The following is a 25,340-nucleotide window of genomic DNA, read 5'->3' as shown; positions in this document are numbered from 1 at the left end:
GCAAAATTAAGGCCAAGAAACAATTCCCCAAGGACAAGGCTAGTATTCTCCAAGCCTCTGGTCATTTCCAAGACACCCATAAAAAATAGCAAAGGATAGTAAAAAAAAAAAATGTAACGCCAGATGACAAGAGTCAACAGCTGAGAAACAGGGGCCTGTGTCAATCTGGATTCAGTCTACCATAAGAATAGTTTCCATATGAGCTGCCTAGAGAAAATCTGGTTCACTCTGGCCCATGATCACCCTTTCACCCAGCCCCCAAGGAAGGCCAAATGTTCAACCATTAAATGAGTACACCTTATTAAAAACAGAAACTAGAAAACCTCATAAGGAAAGGCCCTAAGTCCTGTAATATTTTTAGAAACCTGTTTTACTTTTTTTTTTTTTGTAGAGACAGAGTCTCACTTTATGGCCCTCGGTAGAGTGCCATGGCATCACACAGCTCACAGCAACCTCCAACTCCTGGGCTTAAGCCAGCCGCCTCTTGATCTTGGGGCTCTGGCTAGGGGAGTGATTGGGCGAACTGAGCTGCCGGATGGTGGTCTTGATGTAACAGGGGGTGATGAGTGGGTAGGGCTTGAAGCAGCGCGGGCTAGGCGCGGGGCTGCCGGGCAGGGAGGCAGCGGTCGGGGTGCCAGGCCCTCGTGACCCCTCCTGTGGCTCTCCCTTCAGCCTCTGCTGGGCCTCTTCTCCCACCTCCCGGCCCCACTCCTCTCCCGGAGAGCCGCGAAGGGCATCCTGAAAAGAATCCTCCTCGCCCTCCTCATCGGTGTCCCAGCCCTGTGCTCGGAGGCGCCGGCCGCGCTCTCCCCCCGTCCGGCCTCGGGAAACGGGAAGGCCAAGAACGAGGGCGAGTCTTCGGCTGCGGGCTGGGCCTCTGGAAGGCCAGGCGGTCCGGAGGCGCGGAGGGCGCGGGGGGACGGCGGCTGCCGGCCACCGGGGACTTACCGGCCAGGCCCTCCTGCAGGCCCGAAACCGCGGACAGCGGCTGCTCCGTGTCCACCGTGTCCGGGGCTTCCCCAGCCCTGTGCCGCGGCCCCAGCAGGAACTGGTCCAGGCTCAGGAAGGCCCCGGGCTAAGGGGAGGTGGCGGTGGGGGGCGCTGCAGGCTCCTGGGAGCCCTGGAGAAGCAGCAGATTCTGCTGCTGCTGCTGCTGCAGGCGAATAGCCTGCTGGATGTCTGAAAGCAAATCCTCTTGCTCTGCAGCCGAGTGAAAGCTATAGATGTCCGTGTCCGAACCTGAGCTGGTCCTTTGTCCATCCTGAGCCCCTGCTGCAGTTTCCAAATCTTCGGCGACCCCCCCGGACTGGTCACCTTAAAAGGGTCCGCACACTCGGTATCCGACAGGCCAGTCTCGCCCGCCGAGAGGCTGAGGTCCGGGGTCTTGGTGAGCACCCAGTGAGCGCTGTCCAGCTCCCCGGTCTGCAGGGCCTGCGAGTACAGCAAGTCCTCGCGGAAGCCCCCCGCACTTTTCCCCTTGGACAGGTTCTTCCTGATCCGCAGGAAGGTTGGAAAACACCGAGGCTCTGGAGTCCGACTTGCTCTTCTTCTTTCCCGGCTCCCCGCTGCCGCCTCCTCCTCCCTTGCGGTGCCTGCCCAGAGCCTTCTTGCCCCCCGCTTCCCTTCTTTGTGGCTTCCACATCCCTGGGCCCCACAGCTTCCTCGGCGCCGCCGCCGCCGCCGCGGCCTTCATGCGAGGTATCACCTGCGCTCCTCTTCAGCTTCCCATCCTGGTTCCCCATGTTGCGATCCCAGCGCCCGCCGCCGAGCGCCGGGCACTCAGGCCAGCCCGGCCCTCCTCGGCCCCGGGCGCTGACCCAGGGAGTCTCCCGGGCGAGTCAGGCGGCGAGGCGAGCCCGGCTGGCCCTGCAGGCATCTGCCTCTGCCGCGGACCACCCTGTCGGTGGGCTTCAGTCCGAGGGAAAGCAGGGAAACGGAGTCAGGTTGGTTGAAAGGTCGACGCAGGAAAATGACAGTCTGGCACACTACGGGTGAAGTATGCAGCTGCTGCGCTTTACTGAGTTTTAAGTACGGTTTTTATACAGTTTACACAAAGCATTACAGGTTACACAAAGCTTTTTTACAACTTGCTGACCTTTACAAGTTATATTTTAAGTTTGCAAACGTGGGTAGTTATCCATTACTACTTCTCAATGTTCTGTCCTTAAGGGGAACAAAGGTTAGTGGTTATCAGTGAAACCTGCTTGCTTCCTCTTATCTGAGGAATGCTAACTTACTGCAACTTCTTATATTTAAACTTAAGTAATAGTAAAGGTATAACTTGTTTAAAAGTTCTTCTATGGTATATAAATGTTAATTTCATGTTGATTATATATATGTTCTTATATAGTGTTTATTATTAATCATATGTGATTATTCCATTGTGAGTTGATTGACTAAAAAGTAAGTGAAGTAAGATGTTTTTTAAGGAAAGTTTTACTGTGGGTGGTGATGGTGCATATCCTGCTGGAACATCTTGTTTAAACATCTTGTTTGCTGTGCTGGCATTGTCTTAGCCCACTGGCGTTTATGGTGGGGACTTGCTTTTGTGCAGGCTTACTTGGAGCCACTGAGTCTGGCACAGTCATACTTCTAGTGCTGTTTCTGGATCAACTATCATTGTGTTCATTCTGACAAGACTTACTGCTTACTTATCAGGACAAACAGACATTCAGCTTAACATACACGTACACTGTAACAGAAAGCCATACCCTTAGGTTAATGCGACAAAAAACAGCATGCTGGGCAACATCTCTGTCGCTGCGCACACTGTGGGTGCTGGGGGCTTCGCTCCGGGGAGCACAGACCTCCTTTCCGTCGTTTTACAACGCGGACAGCGCCACCTCGCTGCGGCTTGGTGCCGAGGGTGCGGCATGCCTCCGCTTTGCATTATGCTCTGCGGCTGTGGTCGCTGCGGCTGCGGCTTAGGGCGGGGCGCGAACACGCTCAGTGCGGCGCGGGGCGCCCGCCAATGGCTGCTCAGGATGCAGCGCGCACCTGGCTCCCCGCCCGCCGCCGCCCCCTCGGCCCGCGCTCGGCTCAGCGCTGAACCTGGGCGCGAAACACGTCTCCTCTATCTGAGGGACTTTAACTTCCACCGTGCGAATCGAATGCATTGTCCCCGCCTGAAGAACTGGGCAGCTGCAAGATGCACTCCAAACTGCAGAGCTCCTGGCCCTGCCATGAAAAAGTTAAAGAAAAAAAGGAAAAAAAAAATTACATGGAAGATGGAGACTTTACCTCTTTCATGTTTACATGGATGGAGCTGGAACATATTCTTCTTAGTAAAGTATCCCAAGAATGGAAGAAAAAATATCCAATGTACACAGCCCTACTATGAAACTAATTTGGGACTCTCACATGAAAGCTATAACCCAACTACAACTTAACAATAGGGGGAAGTGGGAAAGGGGGGGGTGGGTAGAGGGAGGGGAATCGGTGGGATCACACCTGTGGTGCATATTACAGGGGTATTTGCGAAACTTGGTAAATGTAGAATATAAATGTTTTGGCACAGTAACTGAGATAACGCCGGAAAGGCTATGTTAGCCACTGGGATGGAAATGTGTCAAATGGTTTATGAAGTGAGTGTATGATGCCCCATAATCATATCATTGTATACACTTATGATTTAATAAAAAAATTAAAAAAAAAAAAAAAAAAAAAAAAAAAAATTACATGGAGAAATACTGAAGCCAAATTTCAGATTAGAGGTGCCATCAGATCCTGGCCACATACACCACCCGCCCCCCTTCCTCTGCACGGCTCTTCAGTAAATATTTGTTGAATGAATGGATTGTTCTGTTTCTGAAATAATTGATCGTCCCCCTGCACACTGTTAATGTGCTGGAGCATTTGGTTCAGGAAAAGTTTCTAAACAGGGCACTGCTTTTATGTTTCAGACAGACCTGGCTGCTCCGTGAGAGGACATTAACTGTCATTTCCAAAGTTGGTTTATCCAACTTTTTTATTTTTATTTTTTTTGACAGAAAAAGGAGAAGTGGGGGAAGCAGCAAATACTAAGATTAGAGTATTAAAATGCTAATCTTCAAATTCTATGTGTTTTCCATACAAATTAAACAGCATTTGTATTAAAAAAGGGTACATATACTTTAACTCCCAGGAGGTCAAACTCATCAATATTAAACATGTCACTATTGTGGCCACCTATAAAAAGGGGGGAAAAGAACAGAAAGGAAACACCCTTGGCGCAAACACACAAAATCAGATATAATGCTATAAACTGACCTGGCCCGGGGTCAGTCGACAGGGATACCTGGAGGAGGGGATGAGAATGGGAAGGGGCAAGGGGCATGAAGAATGGAGACAAGACAGGAGTCTGATCAAGTCTCGTTTATTACAATGTTATCTCAGAGTATATAAGGGTGGGTGAAGGAGGAGGTTTGCATCACCGGGTATCCAAGCAACCCGGCGCAGCACCTGGCCGCAGCAGAAAATTCCCACTGGCAAGTTTCCAAGTTTTGCTCGCATGATTTATGAGAAGAGGCCTAGCGTTTGCAGGAAAATAGAAACATAAGTCTGTTAGTATGGGAAATGGCACTTGGCCTACAAAATAGATGCTGTGGTGTCAGCCTTCCACAGGTCCCCCTTTTTTATAATACTTTTAAATGTACATTTTACTTTTAAAGTTTTGCCAGCTCTCGCCGGAGAGGGCGGGTGACTGTGTCTGTCTTAGGTTGGGACCACCTTACCATCTCAGTTGATCTTTCTTACCCATCATGGGATACAGGGTAGCGATCTGACCCGGCTCCTGTCTTAGGTTGGTAGGATAAGCAAAGTCTGAGATGAGGGTCCTCGTTACCCGTCCTTGACTAGCCAGTCCCTTAAGTAGTTATGGGTATGCGTTCATCTTCCATAGCAAGTCTGTGATAATGAACCTGGAAGGGCTGCATTTTAATAGCATCAATTTGTTGTTTTATAAAGGCCATGACTTTGTTAAAAAGAAAAGGTCCTAGCGACAGTAATATTAGTAAGCCAAGGAGGGGCCCTAAAAATGGAAGGAGATAAGGCAGAAAGCCGTTTAGTCCACTCCAAAACGGGTTGTCCATAATTTTTCTTCTTCTTTCCTCTAGATTATCTTGTAATTTTTTTATTTTGTCTTGAACAATTCCTGACTTATTTGCATAAAAGCAGCATTTTTCCTGTAATGCTAAGCAGATGCCTCCTTGTTAGCTGTTAGAAGATCTAAACCTCTTCTATTCTGTAGTACTACTTCAGCTAAGGAATCTAATTGATCTTGAAGATCTTTAACTGTGCCTGATAGGGCTTGTAGATCTTCTGCCATAAGTTGAGATAGTTCAATATATTTATGTACAGCAATGCCCATACCGGCGGTACCAGTGGCCATGCCAGCAGTGATTCCCAGAGTGGCCAAGAGAGGGAGAAATTGGATAGCCCTTCTAGAACGGCCAGATATATAATCAAAGGATGGTATAGGTAAAGATTCATTTCCATTGACTATATCTATATCGGGTAGCAAAAGGGCGATAGTGCATAATCCTGTCCAATTAGTGGGCAGAATGGTATATGCCAAGTTATTGCCACAAACAAATACCATATCATTGGGAGCACACGGGGAATAAGTAATGTTGATGATGTCAGTGCAATTGGTCAAAGAGAGTATGCCAATATCAATAGCATAACTGTCGTCTCTATAAGGGGAGACAATACAGGGTGCTTCAGAAAAGACAGGTTGTAGTGGTAAAGGCATGATGGGCATGCAGTTATTAGATGATAATTCAATGGAATTAACATTGATAGCAATAGGCATAGATAGTCCTAAATGAAGGCATAACCAGCAATTTTGAGCCAAAGAAGGGTTGGATTGATTAAGTAATCTATGTGTGATGTCTAGCATTTTCAGGGTTTGGGGGTCTAGATTCACATCCCTATTTTTGGGTAAAGCTATTGGATGGTAATTAAATTTAGGAAGCATGTGGTTTACAATGTTTTCCAGTTTCTTTTGGACTATATTCTGTCTCACCTGATCTTGGGGTACACCTCCATCAGAGAAGTGCACAGGTGAAGTCTTATTCCAGCAAACTGTTTTTCCTACTGTATCGGGACAGCCAGATTGGGCATATTTATTTGAGGTCCCCCGGACCTGAGGGCCTATGTCCCACTCGCCTCCAAATGTCCCCGAAAAATGTCTGGTCAAGATTGCTGTAAAATAGGTATTATTATCTGTACCAGTGCATAGTTGAACCTGCTCATAACAGGTATTATGTACAGATGGATGGAATTCTATACGAGGGCATGGTCCAGGCTTGTTATTAAAGGTGGGGATAATTTTAGTCTTTATGCTACAGACCCATGCCTGTGCTCCACAAACACCTTGTCTCATTACTAAGTATGCTGTATAATCACCACAGTCTACATTTAGGAGAGGGGTTGTTTTACCATTCCAGGTGCCACCACGGCACTCGCAAGGAGTACCAGTTAATTTTTGTAAGAGTGCCCGAGCCTCATGGGGATTACTGAAACCACCTTCATTTTTTTGTATCAGGAGAGAGATTCCCAGCAGTAGCCACATCCAGGTGCTCATGGTTACCTGCAAAGAAAAGGAAAGAAAGCCTTCTCAGGGGGTCTCTTGCTCCCTGGATTTAGAGGTGATGATGTTATCTACTTGTTTGACCAGTCGTTCAGGTAACCATCGTGCTGCTTCCATCTTCTGTGAATATATGCATATGGCTCTGCTACAGACCGGCCATCTTGGTCCGGTGTGAAAAAATTTTAAATGAGTAATGAATGGGATAAGAGATTTCTTGGGGACCCCTTAACAGGGTACCATTCCCCCTTTGTTATTTTTTCTAGAGTGTTTTTAAGAGGTAGGTGGGCACGTTCTACTATGCCCTGCCCTTGTGGGTTAAATGGTATACCAGTGATGTGTTTGATATTGAGGTGTTTACAGAAGGTGTTAAATGCATGTCCTGTGTATCCTGGACCATTATCAGTTTTAATTTGTTTAGGGGTGCCTAGTACAGCAATGGTGGCTAGTACATGGGCAATGACATGTTTGCCAGCCTCCCCTGACTGGCCAGTGGCATAAATAAATCCACTGAAGGTATCTATAGTTACATGAACATACTTGAGTTTTCCAAATTCAGGTAGGTGAGTAATATCCATTTGCCACATGGCATTGGGTATGAGACCTCGAGGATTTACTCCTAGATGGGGAGTAGGGAGTAGAATTACACAAGAAGGGCATTACTTTACGATGTGGTGGGCTTGTTCCTGGGTAATTGAAACATGAGTCTAAGGTGTGAGCATTTAGATGATGTAATTGGTGAGCAGCGGAGGCTAATGCGATCCGATCAGGCTCTGTGGTGGTTTGGACAGTACAGACTAAGTGAGTGGCTTTGTCTGCTCTGCAGTTACCATCAGTTAGGGGGCCAGGTAAATTGGAATGAGCTCTAAGGTGTCCAATGAAAAAGGAGAGGGTCCTTTGGTGTATAAGATTTTGGAGTTGCAAGAAAAAGGTAGCAGTTTCTGATACATGTTTGATTTGCACTACTGTCTCTAATAAGGGAACTGAATGAGCTAAATAAGCACTATCAGTATAAATAGTCAAAGCTCGATTGGGAAATGCAGAGAAAACTGCGATAACTGCTTGAAGTTCTACAATTTGTGCAGAATTTGATTTTACCTGAAATTGTACAATCTCTGTATTAAAGACGTAAGCTGCATGACCAGAAGAGGAGCCATCTGTGAAAACTAATAAGGCATTGGGCAATGGGGAATTGGAGATTCTTGTGGGAAATACAAAGTCATGTGTACTAATAAATTGTAATAATTTATTGGGTGGATAATGATTGTCAAGTTTACCTGAATAAGAAGCACAAGCAATAGGCCAATGTTCTGTAGTTTGAAATAACCAATTAATTTGTGCCTGAAAATAAGGCTGTATAATGATATCTGGTTCTTTACCAAAGTATTTTTTACTATTTTCCCTTCTCATAATGATGATATCTGCGACAGCCTGATAATAGGGATAAATAACTTTCGTGGGAGAAGCAGGTAAGTGGATCCACATTATGGGGGCAGTTTGCCAAAATACTGCTGTGGGTGTAAGAGAAGTTTTACAAATGATGTAGTTTAGGGGATGAGTGTAATCCATGGTTGTAACAAATTGTGAATGAACAGTTTGTTGTACTAATACTAAAGCCTGACGGCCTTCTTCTGTTAATGTTCTAGGAGAATTGGGGTTGCTATCGCCTTGTAAATAAAGGTTTTAAATCCCCTGTAGTTAGTTTTAAGTAAGTGCAGTAAGTGCAGTAAGGTCTAAGCCAGTTTATATCCCCTAAGAACTTTTGAAAATCATTTAGTGTTTTTAATTTGTCCAATCTGAGGGCAGCTTGAGTATTAGTAATTCTGGGTCCAGTTAGGTGGAAACCAAGGTAAAGGTAGGGATCTTTTAGCTGAACTTTTTCTGGGGCTATTTGAAGTCCCTGGTTTGTGAGGAAGGATGATAAATCACTGTAACATAGTAAAACCTGCTGAGCATTCTGTCCAGCAATAAGAATATCATCCATATAATGAATGATGTACGTGGAGTTCCAGCGAAGCCTAGTTTCCTGAATAGCTGCAGCAACAAATTTTTGGCATAAGGTGGGGCTGTTGGCCATGCCCTGTGGTAAAACTTTCCATTAGAATCTTTTCATAGGTTCCTTGAAGTTAACAGAGGGGAGACTGAATGCAAATCTTTTTTGATCTAATGGGTGGAGTGGTATAGTGAAAAAACAGTCTTTAAGATCAATGATAATTTTATAGTAACCAAGAGGGATGGCCACAGGAGTGGGTAATCCTGGTTGCAACGCCCCCATGAGGATCACAGTGGAGTTTACAGCTCTCAAATCTTGTAATAGTCTCCATCGCCCTGATTTCTTTTTTATGACAAAGATTGGAGTGTTCCATGGGGAGTTGCTTTCCTCTATATGCCCAGCTTTTAGTTGTTCCTGCACTAACTGCTGAGTGGCTTCTAATTTTTCTTTTGAGAGGGGCCATTGATCAACCCATACAGGCTTGTCACTTTTCCAAGTGATCCTATCTGCCTGGTGTGCAGGAATGTCAATAGCCCTTAAGATAAATTTCCTAGCCCTTTTTTGTCTGTTTTTCCAGTAATTTGTAAAGGGCTGGGAATGCCTGATTCCTCTTTTCCTAATCCTTTTCCTGGTCAAAAACCCTGGGCAAGCATTTGCGCTGTCACTACATCATGAGGGCTGCACATTATGAGTCCCATTTGGGACAAGAGATCTCGTCCCGAAAGGTTGACAGGGATGCCAGGTATAACAAAAGGCTGTATGGTTCCCTGATTGCCATCTTTATCTTTCCAAGTAAGTATTTTGGTGCTTTTCTCAGGGTTTTGGCTTTGACCAATTCCTGTTAAATGAGTTAAGGTTAGGGAAAGGGGCCACTGGCTGGGCCATAGTTCTTTGTTAATTATAGTGACATCAGCTCCAGTGTCCACAAGGCCATGAAATTCCTTGCCATCTAGGCTTAGAGTAAGCATTGGTTTCTGGGGTGAGATAGGCTGAGCCCAGTAAACATCAGAGGAGCCAAAGCCTCCCGCACCTCGGTGCTTTATTTTAATCTTATTATTAGTTGAAAAGAAGGGTAATAGTAATAATTGGGCTATTCTTTGGCCATGGGTTATGGTGGAGATATTTCAGGGGGAAGCAGCCATTAATTTAATTTCCCCCTCATAATCATTGTCAAATACACCTGGGAAAATTTGGAGTCCTTGGACGGCACTACTGCTGCGTCCAATAATTAGCCCAAAGGTGTTTGGGGGCAGAGGACCAAACACACCTGTGGGTAAAATTTGCACTCCCATTTCAGGGGTTAATACTGTGTGGGAGGTGGAACAGAGGGCCAATCCTGCGCTTCCTGGGGTGGCTCTGCAGAGGTCTGAAATGGATTGCTGTTGGCTGGAACAAAGCTGACTGCCCCATAAACTTGTTTGGGTTTCGGGGCCAGGGGCTGGCCCCTCTCCTCATTTCCCTGCTGAGAGGGGAGGGGATTTCCTTGATTGTCTGTTTTAGATCTACACTCATTAGCCCAGTAACGGCCCTTGCAGCATTTAGGGCATAAGCCAGGAGGTGGTTTTTTAGGAGTTGAAGATTTTTCCTTTTTGCAGTCTTTAGCAAAGTGTCCTGCTTCCCCACAATTAAAACATCGGCACTTAGTTTTATGAGCTAAAAAATCTTTGATAGTATAGCCCTGTAAGGCTGCAGCCATTGCTAGACCTTGCTGATATGCAGTGCCAATGTCAGAGCAAAGGTGAATATATCCAGACAAATCTGTCTTCTTTTTGTATGGTCTAATAGCTGCCTGGCATGCCGCATTGGCATTTTCATAAGCCAATTGTTTACCAAAGTCCATTCCAGCTTCTGCACTACCAAAAATCCTGCCTGCAGCTGTCAAAAGTCTGTGGACAGACTGAAAACGGCTCATCAGGGCTCATCACTGCTTCACTGCGGTGAGGGAAGAGCTAAAATCCCCTTTCACTGGGAGTTTTCTCCAAGCCCTGGTTCCTGCGGCTTGGATTTGCACATACAGACCTGGATCATATTGCATTTGAGTGTCTGTACTAGCAAAATGCCCCTCGCCAAGAAGCATATCATAAGTCCAGCCATTTCCCGCCTGAGCATTTCTTTTGGCAGTATCTTTGCAAAATTCAGCATATTCAGATTTCCATAATAAGTAATCTCCCCCAGATAAGGCAGCTCTGGCTAGAATATACCAGTTGCTAGGAGTGAGCCATTTCTCAGCTTCTGATTCTAGTATAGCTAGTGTATAGGGAGTGGTGGCTCCATATTGGGCCACTGCCATTTTTAATTCCTTAACCACCTGAAAATCAAATCCACTGTGATGTCTCCATACCTGACCCTGATTGTCTGTGGTCTCTGTGACTGGGAATGCCTCTGTTCTCTCCTGGTTAACAGGGGGCCTCTTCATAACTACACCTCTAACAGAAGATTGGGATATGGGGCCAGCGGATTCTTGTTCTGGAGGCCTCTGCTCCTTACGGTCCAATTTGCCTGTTTTAAGCTTCTCTAATTCACTGATTAGCTCCTGATGTTCCCTCTCAAGTTTTATTTGTTCTTGTAAATGTGCAATTTTGTTCTCTAGATCCCTTTTTGGGTCTATAGCAGCCATTGCCATGGACGGCACAGAGGATGCTGCGCTGTACGGGGGGAGGCTGTTTTCCAAGTGGGGGCCGATCTGGATTATGATACTTGGCCGCCTCCTCCTCTAATTCATTCCATTCCTCATCTGAAAGCTTATCATCAGAGTCTATTTTGAAAACTTTCAAGTCTGGGTAGAGCCTTCGTTTTGGCTCTGGGGCCTTGACCTTGAGCTGCTTTACTCTCTGTTTGTTCTCCGGCTTAATTTTTGGCTGGACAGTAGGGGTCTTTTGCTCCTCTCTGTTTGATTCCTCATCACTCTCTAGTGAGATAAGATCCTCTTGCTCATTAAGCTGACTGCTAGGAGGAGTGGTTCCAGCAGCCCCAAAATCCTGGGACGGATCTTGGGATTTAATATCCTTTTCTTTGTGGTGATGTAACAGTTCTTCTCCTTTTTTTATGACATCCGCTACCACGGGACAAACACTGCGATAGCTAATAATATCATTAATGAGATTCCAGTACAAGAAAGCAGTGACTGGTATTTTTTCAGGTCCAAATACCTGATAAAAATCATTTAAAGCATCACCTACTCTTTTCCATCTTTTCTCGTCTATGGTTCCTTCTTGAGGAAACCAAGGACAGACTTCTTTTAAGAAGTCAAAAAATTGAAATAGCTGTTTAATTTTGACCTTTGCTCCTCGTGTCTTGAGTGCATCTCTTAACTGTTCCACAAATAACTCATGCTGACTGACTTCTTGCCCCATGATCGCTTCTACTCACTGAGATCCCTGTTCCAGTGCAGCAGGCTACTGCGTGGCCAGGTCCTGATGTTTCTCTGAGCCAGCCAGCTGCCTCCAGTAGCTTCTTCACTGTTTTCCCTCGTATCCAGGTCCCTGGTCGGGTGCCACGTGACCCAGTCCGTGGGTCAGTAGACAGGGATACCTGGAGGAGGGGGTGAGAATGGGAAGGGGCAGGGGCATGAAGAATGGAGACAAGACAGGAGTCTGATCAAGTCTCGTTTATTACAATGTTATCTCAGAGTATGTAAGGGTGGGTGAAGGAGGAGGTTTGCATCACCGGGTATCCAAGCAACCCGGCGCAGCACCTGGCCGCAGCAGAAAATTCCCACCGGCAAGTTTCCAAGTTTTGCTCACATGATTTATGAGAAGAGGCCTAGCGTTTGCAGGAAAATAGAAACATAAGTCTGTTAGTATGGGAAATGGCACTTGGCCTACAAAATAGATTCTGTGGTGTCAGCCTTCCACAATAAACAACCACTTTCCCAAGCAAAGTCTTACAGGCACACTCTGTCCTGTAACAGGGGGTCTTAACACTTTGGCCTCAATATTAGCATAAACACTTCTCTTCATTGTACATTTTGCAACTATTTTAATTATTTGTGAAAATTAGCTATCTATATTTTTTTAATTATTTATAAAACATTATTGGTATCTAAAGAAGCTTCGACCAGTAAATCAAGATTAAGGTGGCATTAATAAATGTTGCAGGTACTTAACTTGTAGGTTTGCCATTAACCACTTTGAAAATATGGATGGCTATCCAACTTGTTCATATTTCTAAAGTGACCCCATGGAGGATAAAGTACTACATAGTATACAATTTAATTTAAATATGCAAAGAGAATGGAGGGTATTCCTTTGAATGTTATGAACCAACATTTTAAACCTCCTTCTTTAACCATCTTTATCAAGAACAAAACAAAACAAAAGGCTGGTCCTACAAGTCTCTCATTATTAGCCTTTTTCAAATTTATGTTTTTAAAAATACGTGTTACTTAAGGGCAGGCAGCCAACTGTCGTCAGGTGGCCCTTTAGAGTAAATGTTTTGGAGAAATATACTCTAGTAACTTTTCCAGGGTAATATCCCAGTCTTGAAGGGATTCCAGAGAACTTGAAAAGCCTTTGTTTCACCTCTTTCACAACACTGTTCTTTCTTCTAGAATCCAGGCTCCTCAGAAGGCACAATTGGCCTGTGGTTATTAGAATTTCCTGCTTCTTTGAGTGCTGAGATACTTTGCATCTTGATTTTTGCTCTTTCATCAACAGAACATTTCTGATTCTGAACCATTGGTTTCCTTTTTTCTTCTGTGATATATTCTAGAAGCACAAAAGACAAAGGAAGGGAGGGGAAAATGAAAGGGAAGGAGGCTGCTGATTTTTTTCACATCCTTTGAATACAAAATAATAGGTGACAGTTGTACAGCAGGTCACAGTCCACAGTCGGCAAAGCTTTGTTGCATGCAAAGGCTCATTTGAAATGGGTATCAAATATAGGTAAATACTCTCAATCCAATAATAATTAATGCATAAAGTCAGGCTCAGTGAGGCTAACAGATTTGTCCAAGGTCATATATCAGAGGCAATACTTGAAACTACAGATTTGGATCCCAAATAATAACAAACAACACCAAATAGTTTACTCTTTGGGGCAGTGGTAAAGATATCATTAAGGCTAACTACAAAGCTTTGCCAAAGCATTCCTTGTTTTTTAGTAAGTATTTAGTAATCCCAAAGAAGCCTGGAACATGGCCTAAGCTTAACTCCATTTGGTTGAGTAAGAATATCACATCTGTAGTTGTAATATACATTTAACAAATAAGTAGAGGTGCTACCTTGTGCCTCGCTACATCCTAATTACCAGAATACACAAGAGAAATAGGAAATGTTACCAGTCTCTACATTCAAGGACCTAATCTAATGTAATTATGGGTAAAAGTCTTTAGTGTTACTATCCCAAATGGTCACAAAAAAAAACAGCATATAAAAATAAAATGTTGTGCTACCCATTTTCCAGCGAAGGAAATTGGATATGGACTTTAAAAATAAAATTAGTAAAAGTAGGTGGGAAAACTCATCTAAACAAGTATTGAACTTCAGTTGATAATATGTATGCTGGTGTAGTTTGCTTGAGTGTACTCATCTCTGCACCTTACCCTCAAAATGCATCAAAAAATAAGATGTTTTAATGAGTGCACAGATATATGATAAAGCAAATATAATAAAACGTTAATTGTATAATTTATGTGGCAGATACATGGGTATTCACTATGAAATTCTTTCAACTGTTTTTTTTTTTTTTTTGCAGCTTTTGGCAGGTTCTGGGTGTGAACTCACTACCTCTGGTATATGGGGCCAGCACTCTACTCCTTTCAGCCACAGGTGCTGCCCTCTTTCAACTTTTTATATATTTGAAAATTTTCATGCTACACTGTTGGGGAAAAAGTCAGTTTTAAGAATGTATGAAATTTGTAGCTTTTTTGAAATTAAATTATGGAAATATTAGTAGCACTCAATAAACACTAAATGAATGCACAATCCTCCACTCCTTCTCCCTGTTACCTGTTTGTCTGAATTACACGTCATTTCCTGTCTTCTTGCAGTTCTCTTCCTTCTCCATTACTCTCGTATTTGATTTAAAATATACTGAAATGTTTCTGATACTTGCTTTTTATTTTGTTTCATTTTAGCCTCTTTCTGCTTCATCTTGTTTGAATGTTTTTTGAATTTATGACAGAACAATGAGTTGGCCTTTTAAGTATCTAACTAAATTTTTTTTCCCAGCAGGTAAACGATTTTCCATTCAAAAATACAAGTTCTCTGCCTTGATATCAACTACCAAGTTATTGCCTCCAAACTCCACCTCCATCCTGACGTGGCTCCTGCACCTCTTACAGGAGAGGCTGAACCCACTCTCCTGTAAGAACAGTGCAGCTCCAGCCAAATGCAATATGTCTGAAACTGAACTCATTTTCTCTTGCAAATTCCTTTCTCCCTTATTTTTGTTTTTCGATTAAGAGAATCACAATTACTCCGGTTGCCCAAACCAGAGTTGTTGCTGACTCCTCCCTCTCCTCAGTCCCCACAATTTACCAGCACAATGGCACTCTCATTCAAAAATAATACAAGTTTATATCTGAGTACCTTCTGATGCCAATAAAAGAATACTATAAACAAGAAAACAATAACAAAATCTTTTGACTTCGCCATTTTTTCACAAAAATTACTCTTAAAAAAATCTTTGACAAGCCAATTAAAAACATCCAGTGGGGAAAAGATTCCCTATTTAACAAATGGTGCTGGGTGAACTGGCTGGCAACCTGTAGAAGACTGAAATTGGATCCACACCTTTCACCACAAACCAAGATAGACTCTTACTGGATTAAAGACCTAAACTTAAGACATGAAACTATAAAAATACTAGAATAGAGTGCAGGGAAAATCCTTGAAGAAATTGGGTTGGGTGATTTTTTTATGAGAAGGACCCCCCGGACAATTGAAGCAGCTTCAAAAATACACTTTTGGGACTTGATCAAACTAAAAAGTTTCTGCACAGCCAAGAACACAGTAAGTAAAGCAAGCAAACAGCCCACAGAATGTGAGAAGATATTTGCTGGTTATGTCTCTGACAAAGGTTTAATAACCAGAATCCACAGAGAACTCAAACGCATTAGCAAGAAAAGAACAAGGGATACCATCACAGGCTGGGCAAGAGAATTGAAAAGAAACTTCTCCGAAGAAGACAGGTGAGCGGCCTTCAGACATATGAAAAAATGCTCTTCATCTTTAATCATCAGAGAAATGCAAATCAAAACTACTTTGAGATATCATCTAACTCCAGTGAGACTAGCCTATATCACAAAATATCAAGACCAGAGATGTTGGCACGAATGTGGAGAAAAGGGAACACTTTTGCACTGCTGGTGGGAATGCAAACTAATACATTCCTTTTGGAAAGATATATGGAGAACACTTAGAGATCTAAAAATAGATCTGCCATTCAATCCTGTAATTCCTCTGCTGGGCATATACCCAGAAGGCCAAAAACCACATCATAACAAAGATATGGCAACAAAGAACAGGTTGCCAGCCAGTTCACCCAGCACCATTTGTTAAATAGGGAATCTTTTCCCCACTGAATGTTTTTAATTGGCTTGTCAAAGATTAAATACCGTTAAGTAGCTGGATTCATCTCTTGGTTCTCTATTCTGTTCCAGACATCTACTTCTCTGTTTTTGTGCCAGTACCATACTGTTTTGATCACTATCGATTTGCAGTATAGTCTGAGGTCTGGTAGCGTGATTCCTCCTGCTTTGTTTTTATTTTTGAGTAATGTCTTGGCTATTCGAGGTTTTTTCTGATTCCATATAAAATGAAGAATTATTTTTTCAAGATCTTTAAAGTATGACAGTGGAGCTTTAATGGGGATTGTGTTGAAATTATATATTGCTTTGGGTAGTATGGACATTTTAACAATGTTGATTCTTCCCAACCATGAGCATGGTATATTTTTCCATTTGTTAACATTCTCAGCTATCTCCTTTCTTAGAGTTTCATAGTTCTCTTTATATAGATCTTTCACGTCCTTTGTTAGATAAACTCCCAAGTATTTCATCTTCTTTGGCACTACTGTGAATGGGATAGAGTCCTTAATTGTTTTTTCAACTTGACTATTGTTGGTATATATAAAGGCTACCGATTTATGAATGTTGATTTTGTAACCTGAGACACTGCTGTATTCCTTAATCACTTCTAAGAGTTTTGTACTAGAGTCCCTAGTATTTTCCAGATATACAATCATATCATCTGTGAAGAGTGAAAGTTTGATCTCTTCTGACCCTATGTGGATACCCTCTATCGCCTTTTCTTCCCTAATGGCAATGGCTAAAACTTCCATTACAATGTTAAAGAGCAATGGAGACAATGGGCAGCCTTGTCTGGTTCCAGATCTAAGTGGAAATGATTCCAATTTAACTCCATTCAATATGATATTGGCTGTGGGTTTGCTGTAGATGGCCTCTATCAGTTTAAGAAATGTCCCTTCTATACCAATTTTCTTAAGTGTTCTAATCATGAATGGATGTTGGATGTAATCAAAAGCTTTTTCTGCATCGATTGAGAGAATCATATGGTCTTTGTTTTTGAATTTGTTTATGTGCTGGATTACATTTATAGATTTACGTATATTGAACCAGCCTTGAGACCCTGGGATAAAACCGACTTGGTCATGATGTATGATTTGTTTGATATGTTGCTGGATTCTGTTTGTTAGAATCTTGTTGAATATTTTTGCATCTATATTCATTAGTGATATTGGTCTATAATTTTCTTTTCTTGTTGGGTCTTTTCCTGGTTTGGGGATCAGGGTGATGTTTGTTTCATAGAATGTGTTGGGTAGTCTTCCTTCTTTTTCTACCTTTTGGAACAGGTTGAGTAGTATAGGTACTAGTTCCTCTTTAAAGGTTTGGTAGAATTTTGACGTGAAACCATCTGGTCCCAGGCTTTTCTTTTTGGGGAGATTTTGTATGGTTGATGATATTTCTGAACTTGATATGGGCCTGTTCAACATTTCCACTTGTTTTTGATTAAATCTTGGAATGTGACGTGTTTCCAAGTAACGGTCGATTTCCTTCAGATTTTCGTATTTCTGAGAGTATAGTTTCTTGTAATATTCATTAAGGATTTTTTGGATTTCTGAGGAGTCTGTTGTTATTTCATCTTTGTTATTTCTGATTGATGAGATTAGAGATTTTACTCTTTTTTTCCTGATTAGGTTGGCCAAAGTTTTATCTATTTTGTTGACCTTTTCAAAAAACCAGCTTTTTGATTTATTGATCTGTTGTATTATTCTTTTGTTTTCAATTTCATTTAGTTCTGCTCTGATTTTGGTTATTTCTTTTCTTTTACTGGATTTGGGGTTGGATTGTTCTTCCATTTCCAGTCTCTTGAGATGTCCCATTAAGTTGCTTACTTCCTCTTTTTCCGTTCTCCTGAGGAAGGCTTGCAGTGCTATAAATTTCCCTCGTAGAACTGCCTTTGCTGTGTCCCAGAGGTTCTGATAGTTCGTGTCTTCATTGTCGTTTTGTTCCAGAAATTTGGCAATTTCCTTCTTGATCTCATCTCTGACCCAGCTATCATTCAGCATAAGGTTATTTAACTTCCATGTTTTTGTATGTGTATGCAGATTCCTGTTGTTACTCATCTCAAGTTTTATTCCATGATGGTCAGAGAAGATGCATGGAATAATTTCTATTCCTTTAAATTTGCTGAGGTTAGACTTGTGACCTAAGATGTGATCGATTCTGGAGTAAGTTCCGTGGGCTGATGAGAAGTATGTGTATTCAGTTTTGTTGGGATGAAATGTTCTGTAGATGTCAGCTAAATCTAAATGCTGGATGGTTAGATTTAAATCTAGAATTTCTTTACTCAGCTTTTTGTTGGAGGATCGATCCAGCACTGCCAAAGGAGTGTTAAAATCTCCGACTATTATAGAGTTGGAGGAAATCAAGTTGCTCATGTCTGTTAGAGTTTCGAAAACCTAGATTTTTATATCATAAAAATAAGTTCTTGATGGAATATAGATTAAAAATTTTCAACATACAAAATGAGAAATGTATCAGAAGAAAATACAAATGCCTATTTATACAGGTACATTTTTGCAGTGACAAAGACCTTCCTAAGTATGATGTCAAAAGCATTTCAAAAGTTGTTTTAGCAAGATAAAAATGAAAACATCCCGTGTGTAGAAAGAATTATTAAAAGAAAAGTCAACATCATTGCAAAATTCTTACAATGATATTTATACACAATATATATCAGATAAAAACACATTTTTACAGAGAATTCTTTGGAATTGGTAAGACAAGAGGTCTAAAATTGGGCAAAGTACTTTTTGGCAGTTCTACCAGTGATGTATGCACGTAGAAAAAAAATTGTTCCTGGTTGGAGAAATAATTTAAATTAAAAGGAATAGAACTGTTTTCTCTCCACAGAGTTTGTGAGGGTAAAGAGCAGTGGCATTAGGACTATTGCTTCAAGTTTAAGGTGTTGATAACTTTCCAAATAGATAATTTGCTGGCCAGCACCACATTAAACATATATTATATATGTCCTTTACTCATCAGTTCAATTGTATTAAATATCTTCAGTAACTAATTAGTGATACATACAATTTGTTTTTGTCAGCACTCCTTAAAATAGCAATGTATAAGAATTCATATAGTTGATTTTCTAGCCACATTTCAGTGCATCCATAGGATGGAATAATAGGTAAACACCAAAGGGGGAAATAGAGATGTTGGTATGATGACAATGTACTTTTGTATATCCAGTGAGAAAAGACCAATTTGATTATACATAGACACAGACTGGTCTGGTGTTAGCCGAAAATATGTATAAAATGGGATAAAACTTTGTTACTTCCAGTCGTTTGTATTATAAGTGAATGTTTTTTCTTTTCTTTATGTGATTTCTGCAATGAACATGTATAAAACGTCTAATAAAGGTTTATTATTTATGAAATAATCCTTGGGGAGAGCAGGAATGTGATCTTGCACAGATAAAAATAATTTCTTTGTATTTAAATTTGTTTTACTTATTGGCATTTTCTTATTGGCATAGCCTCTTCATGAGTAAAGAAAATCTTTTTTATCTGTGCATGCAGATTTTATTATATACACATTTTATTACAGACATATGTTTTTATTACATACAGATTTATTAGATATATGTAAGCAATTATAAAGTAATCATTTTAGTTTATATCCTTATGAAAATAAAAAGTAGCAAGTATAAATGATGATTAGTATTGCAAAAGTATTGCTTTACTTTCTCGGAGTTTTCTTTTAAAATATTGAACTATCAACTGTATTTATTCCTTCAATCCATTTATTCTTCAAATATAAGTTGAATACCTATTATGTTGCAGACATGTCCTGCTTATGTCTCAGGACCCTTCCATTCTTAGAAATAGTCTTGTTTACCTGCCTAGCCTGAGAAAGTTGAAAGATTTAAAATCACAGCGGTAGGACTTAATCTCAATTGAAGTCTTTCCTCCCTCCTTTCAAACAAAAGCATTTCTGAGTGTAGAAAATTATAAAAAAAAAAAATAAATAACTGCCCCTTTGAAAAGGTATAACATCTTAAATGCTAATAATCACTGAAAAATATCGGATTGGACATATATTCTATACATCTAAATATTGAATAAAATAAGTCTTACCTATTCATTTGAATAGGAATCTTTTCCCCACTGAATATTTTTAATTGGCTTGTCAAAGATCAAATAATGGTAAGTAGCTGGATTCATCTCTTGGTTCTCTATTCTGTTCCAGACACCTATCTCTCTGTTTTTGTGCCAGTACCATGCTGTTTTGATCACTATCAATTTATAGTACAGTCTCAGGTCTGGTAGCATGATTCCTCCTGCTTTATTTTTGTTTCTGAGTAATGTCTTGGCTATTTGAGGTTTTTTCTGATTCCATATAATACAAAGTATTATTTTTTTGAGATCTTTAAAATATGACAGTGGATCTTTAATAGGAATTGCATTAAAATTATATATTGCTTTGGGTAGTATAGACATTTTAACAATGTTGATTCTTCCCATCCATGAGCATGGTATGTTTTTCCATTTGTTAACATCTTCAGCTTAAAGTTTCATAGTTCTCTTTATAAAGATCTTTCACATCCTTTGTTAGGCAAACACCCAAATATTTCATCTTTTTTGCCACTATTGTGAAAGGAATAGAGTCCTTGACTGTTTTTTTGGCTTGGCTATTTTTGATATATAGAAAGGCTACAGATTTATGGATGTTGATTTTGTAGCCTGAAACATAGTTGTATTCCTTGATCACTTCTAAAAGTTTTGTAGTAGAATCCCTGGTGTTTTCCAGATATACATTCATATCATCTCAAAGAGTGAATGTTTGATCTCTTCTGACTCTATATGGATACCCTTGATTGTCTTTTCTTCCCTAATTGCAATGGGTAAAACTTCCATTACAATGTTAAAGAGCAGTGGAGACAATGGGCAGCCTTATCTGGTTCTTGATCTGAGTGGAAATGATTTCAATTAAAAACCAGTAGTCAAATAAAATAGTATTAAAACAATCATGCAACAACATAAACATATTTTTTTCTCAGTAAAATCAAGAAGTTCATTTTATACCCATACCTTAATTTCCTACCCCACCTACAAATAGCAGTCTGTTGATGGAGTGTAAATTAGTTCAGTCTTTGAGACTATTGAGAGATGTGAATCATTTGGCTAGGTTTTTAAATTTTTTAAGATTTTTAAGATTTTTTTCCTTTGGCTAGACCTAGAAATCCTGTTACCCAAAATGTATAGTCGTACCAGGGGAGATGAGAATCTACACAGAAACAACAATTTCTTTAAAATATTAAAAAGGTATAAATGTCCAAAATTCAGGAAACAGCTAATGAATATTTAAAACATTAAAATGATGCTGTAACTTTTTAATACTGAGGAAAATATTTGCTAAAATACTAAAAATAATAAAGCTACATTTTAAAAAGATAACATCTATTCATTAACAAAAATTAGAAGAAAATATATCCAAACAGTAATAGCTTTAACAAAGAAATAGGAAAAATATACTGGACCTTTTCTGAACCAAAGCATTGGCATTAACATTCCAAAGTGAAAGATGAGATTCAAAACTATGGCAACAGGCACCATTTTGGAATTCCCTGCCAAGATTTCATTTCTAATTTTATCTTTCCATTTAATGTTGACTTATGTCAAAGTCATTCAAAATCACTATTCAAAGGACTTGAGATAATTTGGAGAAACCACAGCTTGGCTGCCAATTTATTTTAGGAATGTTGTCCTTCTTAATTTACTCGTATACTTTGGCAATCAGAATTCAATTTGTGAGATTGTTATTGGCCTTTATAGCCTTTTTTATCACACGGGCCACACTCCTCAGTGTGTTTTACCACTAACCAAGCTTTTGCACAATGCACAGCCTGTTGACTTTGGGAGGTTTCATGGTGTTTCCCCAAATTAGTTCCTGCATTGTGTCAAATCCTGTAGGTGCATAAGATCCTCTTGCTTTACACCTTAGTTGAAGAGACAGAGTTATCTTTACAGAAATACATGGGAATGTACAGTATGTGATACAGGCATTCAGGAAAGGGAATAATCAGTGAAGGCTGGAAGAAAACCATTAAAATAGCAGTTATTGAACACATATTAAGTACTAGTCACTAGGGTTTTATATACATTATCTCTTAGCATTTTCACAACACCTCCCCACAATAGTGTTTATGGCCCACACTTTATAAATAAGGTAATCACAGCTCAAAAAGTATATAATTTTTCCAAACTCAAATAACTGATAAAGAGGCTTATGTGATTCCCATGTTCTTTTCCTACAACTCAAAGGCTTTAAAGAGAAGTAAGAATGTGAGAAAAAATGATTAATATGCCAATGGGTAAGACAATATGTATTCTGTAAACAAATTAAAATCTAGCCAACATTTCTTCATTTTAACAAATTGATTAATTACTTGGGTTCATCTAGTAGAATATTTTTCTCCTTGGAAAGTAGAAGGTCTAAGGTATCAAACTAACCACAATCTGAAGCATTTTCTAGAGTATCCCATGCTACTCTTCAGAAACACATAGCCTTTAGGACAATGCTTTGTATATAATACTTTGTGACTCATAAAATTATAAAGAAGAAAGTTGATCAAAGTGGAGATGTTTCAAACTGATTCTTGAGAATGAATCAAACTCTCAACTCATGTCAGGGCTAAATAATTTGCCATGTTTTTTAACACATCATCGTGTGAAATGTACTATTTAATTAGACTTTCCCAGGCTGCTGGCCTTGGGAAAAATGTATTTTAAGCCAAACAAAAAGTTGAAGAGCAAACAGCAGCTTTTCTCCACAGGGAGTTACTGAGTTACTGCAGGGATGAAGGCTCTCTTTGTGCAAGGGTTGCCTGTGCCTTTGCTCTCCACCTCAGGGAAAACTTACTAGATTCCTTTTGGATTGTCCGCAAATCAGGAGCCAATTTAAATTAGAGTGAAAATTTGTCAACCTCAGTCATTCCACTTCAGAAATATTGAAAAAGCTTTCCATTAAGGTTCTTTCTAAATGTTTCCTATAGAGCAGGGGTCTTGAAACTATGGCCCGCGGGCCACATGCAGCCTGCCAAGGACATTTATCTGGCCTGCCAGGTGTTTTTGCCGCCCTGCCTGGCCTGCTTAGCAGCCACTCATCCCAGGCCACAGTGCACATGTGTGGAATGTGCTCCACACTCTTCCTACTCTCTGACTCCCCTCCCTCTCTCTGTCTCTCGACTCCTCCTCTCAGTCTCTGTTATAATCAGAGGAGTCACCAGGTTGCCTGTGCAGAGCCTGCTGCTGCCTAAGGACTGAGGTAAGAACAAGTTAGGATTTATTTTTTATTTATTTATTTATTTATTTATTGTTTTTTTTTTTTTTTTGCAGTTAGTAGGGCCTTTTTTTTTTCTGATTAAAGGGGGCCTTTTTTTCCTGAAGTTAGGAGGTCTTTTTTTGTTGCAGATAAGGGGTGCCTTTGCTTTTTTTGAAGTTAGGAGAGCCTTTTTTTTGAAGTTGGTTAGTTGGTTGGAGGTGGTTTCTGGGGGGTTGCATCACAGTGATAATGCAAATAGTCAGTGCTCAGAGGTAATGCAAATGGTCAGGGCTCAGAGGTAATGGAAATAGTGATCAGTGATGATGATAATTGTAAGTGCTTAGTGTTAATGCAATTGTTAGTACTCATTATTAATGCAAATTGTCAGCAGTCAGTGTTAATGCAAATGGTCAGTGCTCAGTGTTATCGCATGGGGGTCCCAAACTGGTAATCTGCCTAGGGCCCCAGGGGAACTTAATGTGGCTCTGCAGACAGCCAAGGAGTAGGAAACCCAATTTAATTGCCAGTAAGTGCATTTATATTCTGATTGCTATTCATTTGTGTATGATTTTGTATGTTGTGTGCTGTGTAAGCCCCAGTTCACACTATTGTGTTCTCTGAGCAGTGCAAGTTCAGCCATATGCTTGTATAGCCATACACTGCCTCATCCACCAACAAGTGCTGTGTAATAAATCACTGAAGTGGGACTCTGTTATGAAAACTGTGGTATCTTGTGTTAACTTCATTAGAGCTAATGCACTAAACCACAGACAATTTCAAGAATTTCTGTCTGAGGTAAATGTTGCCTGTGAAGATATTCCGTACCACACAGAAGTCCATTGGCTGAGTCAAGGGAGAGTTTTGAAACATTTATATGACTTAGTTCCACAGATTACAGCTTTTCTGCTTTCAAAAAACAAAGAAGTACCAGAGCTCAATGATGCAGAATGGAAATGGCACCTTGCCTTTCTGACAGATGTAATAGTGCTATTTAACAGTTTCAACGTGCAACTTCAAGGAAAGGGGAAGCTCATCTGTGATATGCAATCACATGCAAAAGCATTTGAAGTAAAATTAGGCCTCCTTATCAAACAAGTGAAGGAGGAAAATTTCTGCCATCTCCTCACAACTCAAAATCTGTTAGCGGAAAATCCATTAGTCGCATTACCAAATAAAACATGTGTGGATTCACTGGAAAAGTTGCAAAAGGAGTTCCAATTTATATTTAAAGAGCTTCATCTCCATGAACAGTACATACAGCTTTTCCATAACCCATTTTCTATTGACATTGAAAATGTGGATACAATTTACAAAATGGAACTGGCTGAACTGCAGAATTGTGACTCTCTGAATGACGCATTCAAGTCAAGCAGCCTTCCTAATTTCTATGCATCTCTCCCCTCTGAGACATATCCTAATCTCAGGAACCATGCACTCAAAATGGCAACCATCTTTGGCAGCACTTATGTCTGTGAACAGAATTTTTCCAGAATGAAACATCTGAAATCTCCAACCAGACCTAGACTAACCGATGCACACTTGCATCACTTGTTATGACTAGCAGTGACAAATATGGAACCAGACATTGACCATCTCATTAGACAAAAGCAGGCCCATAGTTTCCATTGAATTACTGGTAAGTTTGTTGATTTAACCTTACTTGTTCTTCATTTTAAATATTGTGTTTGTTCCCATTTTCTTTTTTTACTTCAAAATAAGATATGTGCAGTGTGCATAGGAATTTGTTCATTTTTTTTTTTAAACTGTAGTCCGGCCCTCCAATGATCTGAGGGACGGTGAACTGGCCCTCTGTTTAAAAAGTTTGAGGACCCCTGCTATAGAGTGTGGAACAACAGCTGCTGCCCTGAGATACCAGACACCGGTCTCTGATGCCACCTTATCTGTAGATTTCTCAAACCCAGCCTGATGAACCTTCAGGCTGCCAAAATCAAATCTCACCAATAGTACATCTGAGTCCTACATGT

At 40.6% G+C, this 25,340-nt stretch overlaps 1 pseudogene; it reads right to left on the bottom strand.

Moving 5' to 3' along the window:
• Positions 1-468: 468 nt before the first annotated feature.
• Positions 469-1,742, bottom strand: LOC128596379 (formin-2-like; annotated as a pseudogene).
• Positions 1,743-25,340: the final 23,598 nt, after the last annotated feature.

The sequence above is a fragment of the Nycticebus coucang genome, chromosome 10, assembly GCF_027406575.1.
Source record: "Nycticebus coucang isolate mNycCou1 chromosome 10, mNycCou1.pri, whole genome shotgun sequence".
NCBI classification, from domain to species: Eukaryota; Metazoa; Chordata; class Mammalia; order Primates; family Lorisidae; genus Nycticebus; species Nycticebus coucang.
Note: the sequence above shows the minus strand (reverse complement) of the source record. Positions and strands in the feature narration are given on the sequence as shown.